Source organism: Buteo buteo, chromosome 22, assembly GCF_964188355.1.
Source record: "Buteo buteo chromosome 22, bButBut1.hap1.1, whole genome shotgun sequence".
NCBI classification, from domain to species: domain Eukaryota; kingdom Metazoa; phylum Chordata; class Aves; order Accipitriformes; family Accipitridae; genus Buteo; species Buteo buteo.
Window position 1 is genome coordinate 17169353 of NC_134192.1, and position 9367 is coordinate 17178719.

The following is a 9367-nucleotide window of genomic DNA, read 5'->3' on the forward strand; positions in this document are numbered from 1 at the left end:
CACAGCTAATGCTGCTGCCTGGGGAGCTGCACTCTGTCCGGGAGCTGCGCTCTCTCCCAGAGCCGCCGTCAAACGGCGCAGTGTGGGAAGCAAACTTCCCACCAGGTTTAGCTTGAAGAAGTGTTACATTACTGTACTGCATCAGTAAAACTAGTGAATTCCCACTGCTAAGGAAATGAAAACTGTAGAGCAGCTTGGCAGGGATCAGACAGATGGGTGAAACAAGGGAAAACAAGTGTTTCTGTCACAGTGTGTAACCAAACTGTGGTGCTCCCAGCTCAGGGATGCTGTGGGGGACAGCAGTATGCACAGGTCTCTCCTAAGTGCAGCCGTCTGGATGCAACCTTCAGTGTAGGAATTTACAAACAAACTTCGATCGTCACAAGGTGGGTCCTTAATTTCCTTGGTTATCGGGTACTCTTGGAAGTGGGCACTGGATCTTTGATCCTAATGTAGGATGGCTTTTATGCCTGGTGTCTCCTGAGCTCCAGCTGGGCTGGGCTGGCATTGGAATCCAGCCCTCAACCCATGCAATGGTGTGCGCTGAGCATCAGTCAACCCCATCCTGTGTGGGAACGAAAACTGCCAGTCAATGTGCTGCCAGTCCAGGTGAGCCTTTCTGCCCTGCCACCACTGAACCCTGTAGGGACCCAGCAATTCAGGAGTTGCATCTGCTGATTGCTTCCCAGGCCTTCATCAGGTCCCAGAGCTGCTGAGCATTGGGGCTTGGTGTTCACTGAGGCTGTACGCTGGGCTGATATATGAAACGCTCAAGGGCTCTTCATTAATTTTGTATGTTAATATCCCCAGGACAGCTCTGCAATTTCAAGAGCATTTCATTTCCCATGCAGAGCTCTGACCTTTTTCCTACCTGAGGCATAATTTTACAAAGACTTGCTGGCACCTTGCCACCCAGCAGGAAGCCACCACGTTGCAAAGGATTGTAGTGGCGGCTGTTAGGGAATAAATTTCCTCCTCCTTCTGGGAAGAAGGAGAAGGTTGACCCATCCCATGAACACCAGTTATCCACAGGCTGTGAGGACAACATGGGAGCAGAGGCTTCAGATGCCCCACGATCCTCCAGGCCACGGTGCTGCTCCTGTGCCATGCGAGAAGGGGTAGGCACATCCCCACCCGTGCGAAGTGGTTGTAAATTGTGCTTCCTCCTGAGTCCTTATATGTAGCTGGAGAGAGATTTCTCAGGGTTTTTGGAAATCTGCTCAGAGGAAGGAATAGGTTGCTGCAGAGCTGTTTGTTGTTATCCCTCTTCTGACTTGGAAAAGTGTCCCTGCATCAAGGTGGGCACCGTGTCTGGAGCTGGCACGGCTCTGCGATGTGTGCACCCAGCGGGGCTTCGGCTTGTGCACCTCAGTGTACACACAGCCTCGGCCTTGACCATCCCTTACGGGTAGAGATGGTTTCAGCTCCAGATCCCATGGCATGGCCAAGACAGCCCCCACGTCAGTGTGTCCAGGTGGGCTCCCACACTCTGTTCTTCAGAGAGACTGCTGCAACTTGCTACTTACCTTGACTTCACTTAGGTGGGGTTTTTATTAAAAGCAGCTAGTTATTTTAGGGGGTTTGTAGAAGAAGGAACATCACATAGGCGTTGTGGTGGTGTCTGTGGTTACCTGCCTTCTCCTCTGCTGGATGCCTTGTGTGATAGTGCCTTTGGCTGTGACCAAAGAGAATCTGAAGATCCTGGTCTGGATTTCAGCAGGGGCAGTATCTGGCATCTCCTGAAATGGGCTAAAAGCACATAGTTGGGTCTAAGAGATGCCCATTGTCTACTGTTAATCAGATATGCCCTTTCCATATGGTTCTTTGCAGGCACCATGAACCTCAAGCTACTGGGACATGCCCATCCATCCTTGCCATGCAGGGAGGAGAACTTGCTTTATATCTTCTTCCTTTGAGCTCAGGTACATGAAGGAAGGTGATATGAGAGTTCTGGGTTTGTGCTGAAACACTTGCAGGATTATTTGAAGACCAGGGCTCATTCTTAGAGACCTGAATCGTGTGCTTCTACCCTCTAGGAGAAGCTCAGTGGTTTTTCTGGCAATAGCAGACCAAGAGGTCATTTCTACCACTAAACTCTTCTGAGGTTGTTTTCAGCAGCAACTGGTGCTTGGAAAACGAACCTGGTAAACATTAGAAGAAGATTGTGTAATTGCCTGGTTTTGTGGTTCGTTATAGCTTTGCATGGGTGGGCACTGTGGTGTGAACCTACTTTCAGTTCCATTGATGTTCTTGACTTGCAAAACTAAAGTAAAAAACCTGAGTCCCCTTTTCAAAGATCCTGACGACCGCCTCTTAGGCTGCACGCTCTGCTATTATTTCACACACTGCAGGAGGGAATTGGGGGAAATTCTCCTTCCTGCGCCAAATCCAGGCTGTCGCTTAGAAACTGTCTTTGCATCATGTGGCACTGCCACAGACCTTCACGGTCCGGGGGGCCGATTAGTAGAGATGGGAGTTGTGTGCATGTGGCAGCACTGAGACTCAATATTGCACTACGTAATTATTAGCTGTAGCGATTCAGCTCAGTTCTTTGAGAATTAGGGTGAATTCACTGGTCAGGAAGACAGGAAGGGCAGTGATGCTCCTCGGGAACTGCATTGCAGAGTGGGAAGTGAATGGGGCTGTGGGAGGGCTGGGACCTTGTGGTGGGTTGACCTTGGCTGGCTGCCAGACACCCACCCAGCCGCTCTCTCACTCCCCTTCCTCAACAAGACACGGGGAGATGATAAGATCAAAAAGCTCATAAGTTAAGGACAGGTGGATCCCTCACCAGTTACCACCACAAGCAAAACAGACTTGGGGGGGGCGGAAGGGATCTGCTAATCCTGCAGCCTCACCTCAATATAGAATCCACTCTGAAATAATATTGCTCTGAAGGTTAGGGCTGGCATAATAATTTTTTTCTATATCCACTCAATATATCTGGCTGTTTCCATCTCTGGATCTTTAGTCTTCCCAGCAACAGAGACTCCTCATTTCACCAGTGATGAAATTGAGACCAGTTGACTTATCTAAGGTATCATAAGCAACCGGACTCAGGCAGCAAGAGAAAGCCAGCGTCCTGCCTTCCAGCTCTCTCCACCTATATGCCCAGGTGGCAAAGGCCAACAGGATCCATATCCCAGCTGGCTCCTGGCCTGCGGTACAGCATGGGGAGGCTGATGCTGAGGGAACCGGCTGGGATGTGCTCTGGGTTTTCTTTCCTTTCTCTCAAACCACTTAGCCCTGTTTCCAGTACAGTTCCCCCAACTTACTGTCACCGGGCTGACAACACTCAATACTCACGTGGGTAGATTTTCTCGTGGCTCAGCAAAACGGTAATAATTTCTTGACAGCTGCATGTTCTTCTTCCCTTCCCTGAATACTGGGGGGAAATGGTCCTTTTTTCTGTCCTTATGGTTAGTGCCATTTGAGTGTTTTCCTTGACAGGGTGTTTGGGGTTTTTCTTTCACTGTATTTTGCAGTAAGTGGCCATTTCAGTGTGCAAGCCTCTCTGATTGCATCACGTCTGTGTGATAGTTCCCTCCAGGTGTGCAGGGGTTTTTTAGGCCAAAGGTTTTCCACTTTAAAATAAACGTTGCTTTTCTGCTAAAAGGGAATTACAACTTCTGGGTTTTGGTGACTCATTGAAGCAAGTGAAGGAAAGTGTGTGCCCCAGCCTGGGCTTATGAGGAGCTGCTCTGGAAAGAAAAAGGTGTACCCTGAGCAGCGTTTGCATGTCCCCAGGTCAGCTTTCATCAGCTGACATTGGTGGCAAGGTGGGGATGTGCTGCCTGGGACTCTGGCTGAGTCTGGGCATCAGCAGGAGAGCTGAAATCCTATGGCTCCACAATTTGGTGTCGGGATCTGTCCGCTGAACCCATAACCAGCACCCACCCACAAGGCACATAGGTCTGGGTCGGTTTTATTATGCATGAGATATATTTGGAGGAATCTTTTCCAAAGGAAGCTCATTCCTCTGGTGTGACTTGATCCTGGAGGACCTGCACGTGGATAATCATCTTAATTTTAGTTTTTTAGTCCCATCCCCTCCTAAATCAGAGCGCTTGAACAAGTCACGTTTTTCTGTAGCTCTCCAGGACCTTTGTCCGCACCTTATGGGAAACCTCTGGGAAGGATGTGGAGAGCTGACACAGCACGCTTCATGGGGGGTTTCCAGCCACCAGCATGGTGGGACAGGAGCCGGAGCAGAACTCCCACAACACGAAGCAGCCGAGAGGGGCCGGAGCTGGGTGTGGGGGTCCCAGCACAGCAGTCGCTCTGCGGGAGCTGCCTGGGTGTGCGCCTGGTCCCTGTGGTAAATGTGAGATGAGCTGAGGTCTCTCAGCCCTCTGTAAACAGCCTGCGGGCTGTAAACTCCGAGAAGTGCCGTGAGCCTGCTGGTAAGAGTGACTTGTACCTAGAAACTGCAGCAGATTTGCTCCCAGCGTCAGTGGGACGCAGGGGCTGGGGCTGCAGCATCTTCTGCCGTCACATTCCTGGAAGGACAGGAGATGCCCTGCTTGTGCATCAGGGCTGTGATTCAACTGGGCTGGAGCGACTTCTTGGAAATCCCTCTCCTCCAGGCTGGAAAGGGCAGAGGCGAACACTGAAGCTGGCATATCCAATGCCATACCATCACTGGGTGCTACGCGTGGCCACATCTATTGACCTCATTACTCGTTTTCAAGTGTGCAGCACCCTTTGCAAAAAGGATGCTTAGCACAGACAGCTCAGCAGGGTTTTTGGAGATCTGCAGCTCTCTGGGCAGTGACCAAAAAAAATTAAAAGCAGGTCTTTCTGGTGACAAGTGTGTCTGGTTGTGATGGAAATGGTGTGCCAGTAGGCAGGAGAGCTCGAGCTGCAACATGGCCTTTTGCCACTGGTACCTGTGTTGAAAATGAAGTATCTCCCTTGGGAAAATGAAGTATTTGTGGATCAGCTCGTCTACACAGCGACCATGATTTTAGCTTTCTCACTGTTTAGAAAGAGAAACATCTTAAAGACCCCCATGTCAATGCTTCTGGTAGCACTATCCCACTGCAGCACTGCCATGGGAAGTCTCCATCCTCCATCTGGTGCATCCCCAGAGCACTGCAGGGAGAGGGAGTCCTCCGCCTCTGAGATACAAGCATGACATTTGTCATCGTGCTGCCACCATTTTCCTCTGCAGAAACCCCCAAGCTACTGGGACTGCTGGTGTGGAGGTGGGAGTTTGGGGCTGAGGCCATGGTGCTCCCAGCAGCGCAGTGCACTGGCCGACCAGCCAGCTCTGGCTTTAGAAGTCCTGCAAGCGTGGTGCATGCCGGGACTCCGCTGCGGAGGAAAGCAAAAGAGAAAATCAATTACTGGTGTGTTTCAACACTTCCACTTACCACACACAGCTGCCTCTGCACTGCTTAGGCATGAAATTAGTAAGGTGCAAACTAGGGCTGGGGTGCTGGTGATATCTTTGTCCTTATGGCCGTGTGTCTCCCCTGATCTCTGCAGCAAAAGCTCCTTTGCTTTGCAGTGCTGGAAAGAGGGAGCAACCCCAGTGGCCAGGATTTATTCCAGGAGGTATCTTCCCATGCTGGCAGGATGGTTTCCATAGCACCAGGGATGCCTTTCTTCTATTTCCACTTTTGCATGTGTTGTTTCCTTTTAATTTTGCTAGCGAGGTGACGCTGAGCTGATCTTGCCGCTCAGGTTTCTGTGCACGGGCGGTAGTTCCTACAAAAGGGATACCGTCCAACCCTGCCCAGGGGTTGTCCTTGCCGTTGTGGTGGTCCGTGAAACCAGCCAAGTGGGGTCAGAGCTCAGCCCGGACCCGGGCTTTGCACCGCCTCTGGTCACAGCATCGGGGCTGGCTTGGGGCTGTCACTTGCTCTTCCCCACCTTCTGCCAGCAATTCAGTGGAGCACACACTAAGCCAAACCTGGGCTCTGTGCCGGCTCTACTCCCACAGACTGTGGGAAAGTGGAGGTGGCCGGACCCCGAGGAGACACACACCAGCCATGGGGCCATCCGAAGGAAAACCTGCAGCTGAGGTCTCTTCAGACAGAGAAATTCCTGAAACATCAGTGCTTTATGGAAGTTGGACTTGCTCTCTTCTTTTCTCTTGTCCCTGGCCTGAGCACTAAGAACATTATTCTGTCGGCAGCAGCTTTAGTTTGCTTTTCTCCCCACAAAACCTTTTGCTCTGCAGCCTGAGGACTAGCCAGAGCTGTGCCCACATCCCCGAGGCGCAGGGCAGGCGAGGCTGCGTGCGTTCGTGGCTTGCAGGGCTCCTCCGGCATCACCTGCGGAATCACATCCCAGCACGGAGACCCTCCGTTTTTAGCAACAACTTTCCAGGTGGCTACGTGCGGCAGGGATGCAGGGATGGACGGGGCAGGGAGGGGAGCCAGAGAAGTCAGTAGATGGCAGAGTTGATTTAGCGTCTGCTCTCTGCCATGTCTCTCGCAGGGTCACAGGGATTTTATGATGGATTTGTTATCAAGATGATGCCCCAAGGCTTGGGCCATTGCAGCCTGACCTAGGAGCAAGCTGGGGCTGGGGCTGCTGCAAACCAGCTGGTCAGGGAAAGAATTCACACCATCACGCTGCAGCAGCAACAGGGCTGGCAGCACGCAGGGAGAGGGCTCCTTGCAACGCCTACGTGCCTGGCTCCAGAGCATCATGGCTTACGTACGGTGCCGAGACGAAAGGGCCGTGGGTTACCATTGCAGTACCTGTTGCATGCCACTGAAGGTGATGCTGCTCTGCCTTTGCGTTGCTTTGCAAGAGATTCAAGTCTGATTTTTGCTGCCTCCAACTGTGTGTGCATCGTCTCGGTTGGGCTCTCAGACCAAGCGTTACTAGAGAGCGTGGTTGCATGTGGATTTCCACCCCAGCACATATCCATCCTGCCCCCAGGCACTGCCTTCTCCATGGGGGTGGTTAGTCCCAGGCAGGGGCTGCGGATTTTCTCCCCAAAGCCCTCAGGTCAGAGCAGTGCCCCTTGTTTGCCCCCCACCCTTTTGGCTGCTCGCCCTTGCTGGCTGATCTCCTGCCATCGCCAGCAGCAGCGTCACTCTCTCTTGCTCACGTTGGGGCTGGGCATGGCCCCAGGGGGATCCCAGTGATCCTGAGGGAAGAGCACAGTCTCCCAGGAGATTCAAAAGTCAACAGAGGGAGAGGGGAGAAATGACAGTGAAGGCTGAAAGGGGATGTGGTGAAGACCCACGGACGTGATTCTCATAGTGGTGAAGAAAGCCCTACGATGAGAGCCTTATGGAGGTTGACGTGTGTGAGGTTTTCAAAAAGATGAGTAATTTGCATTAATATTGCCTTAGCTGGGGGACTGTGGTTTAATGCAGGAGAGAGAAAGGCAGAAGATTAAATTAGTGGCTGCCAAATCAGCCTGGGAGATTGCCCATCTCTTGATAATTTCCAATCAGGATTCAGATGATTTGCTGCAAGATGTGTCGGTGCCACGCAGCCCCGGTGGGATAACCAGACATGACCAGCACGAGGGCTCACTGCAAACCTCCGACTATGGAGGGAAAGGCTGTGCAGGACGGCAGGTGATCCGGGTTGCATCTCACCCACCTCCCATGACAGAATCCACCTGAAATCCTTGGGGTCCCATCCATCCCACCACTGCATGTAGCATCACCTCCTGAGCTTTGGGCCAAGAGCTGTGAAACCCTCCTTAGGGCACAACGCAAACCCTGACCTATGGGCATCTCCCACCCGTGTGGCCGGGGACCCTCACGGGGTGGTGGGAGCCAAGGGCTGGGTGGTTCTGCTGTGGCAAGGCTGGGTTTGGCCCCGTGGAGCTCAGCAAGCGCTTGGAGCTGGCTGCAGCAGCGTCTGCCGGGGGCTCAGCCCCACAGGGTGGGGAGGAATGGCAGAGTCCCCCCCTCTCCTCCCGAGGCTTTTGTTTTGTCCTGGCTGTTTTTTTGGTCCTGGCTGTCTTTCGGTCCCCTCCCGACGGGGTGGGTGGGAGAGGAAGAGGCGATGCAAAGGCGATGCTGGGACCCTCCCCACCCACCCCATCGCGCCGTGCCGTGGGAGGCAGCCAGCCCCGTAGCCTCCCTCGGGTTTTGCTTTTCCCTGCTCCTACCCTCTCCTTTTGCAACATGAAAGGGCAGAGCCTCGCCAGGGTGTTTCACTGCGGCTTTGATGGTCACAGGCCCCCGCATCCCGTGCCGGGGAGAGCTGCTTTCGGCACTCGGCTGAGCGCAGGGGGTACGCACGGGATGCTCCCGCTCCTTTCCGCTGTGACTCAGGCAGGGGCAGCAGGGGCTTGTTTGGAAGGGCTGGGGCCATGGGGCTCCCCGCGCCAGGCTCTATTTTTAGGAAGCTGGGAGAAGTAGGTGCAGCCGTCACAGCAAGAAGTTTCTAGTGCAATTTGTGGTTTCACAGCTTCGGTAAGGCTCAGCATCAGCAGTTTAGAGGCCGGGTGCTCTCCGTGGCTCGGCGTAGCAAGGCTGGCATCACTGCCCAGATGTGCAGCCCAGATGTGGCGCGAGGGCCACGTGTCCTTTGGGGCACTCCATCCTCTGTGGGGTCACTGGGGCTTGTTCGTCTGCCTTTCCCTGCTCTCCACCCACCTCAGTCCTCTTAGGAAAGGCCAGCTCCATTTGTGTCTATGAGTGGTACCGCAGGGTGGGAAGGCGAGGAGGGATGGAGGGAAGGGGGCACAGGGGATGATGGCCCTCGGAGCAGGGCAGCTCAGACAGACAGCAGCACCCCAGTGCCATCCCTTACAGCTTTTTCCCATTTCTCTTTGCTGCTCTGGAGGGTGGCAGAGAAGGGGCAGATGTCCCCTCACATCTCTGGGGAAAATGCAGTGGAGATGGTGCTCTACACCCTGCTCTGATTTACCTGCTGGGCAGCGGGAGCCTGGGACAGCTTATGTTCATGTCTGCTGGAGCTTGGAATTTTTGCTGGCCTCCACATAGGTGTCTCCATGGCTGAGGGCCACGGCGAGTGATGGGGCTGCAGCCTGCCATTACCACCATAGTGGCTACAACCACCATCTTCTGCTCTTTTCTTCCACAGAGAGACGTGGCTGTCACAAATATTGACACCTTCATCTATCCCTGAGACTGCTTCTTGCTGCTCTGGACTCCAAGAGCTTTCTCTCATTCATACCAAGGTAAAAAATGAACGGAAACTGCAACGCAACCTTTCTTTCTCCGGATGCTGGTGATTTTTTCTGTGGTGTTCTGGCTATGTCTGTTCCCTCTTCCTCTATGGTGATGGGGTTGTCCTGGAGACATGAAAGCTCAGAGAATGCAGGAGAGGGAAAAATCTAAAGAAGTAACAAAACAAATGGTGGAAAAGCTCACATTTCCTTTCTGCCCATGGCCCTGTGTGGAAGGGATTTAGTTTAGGT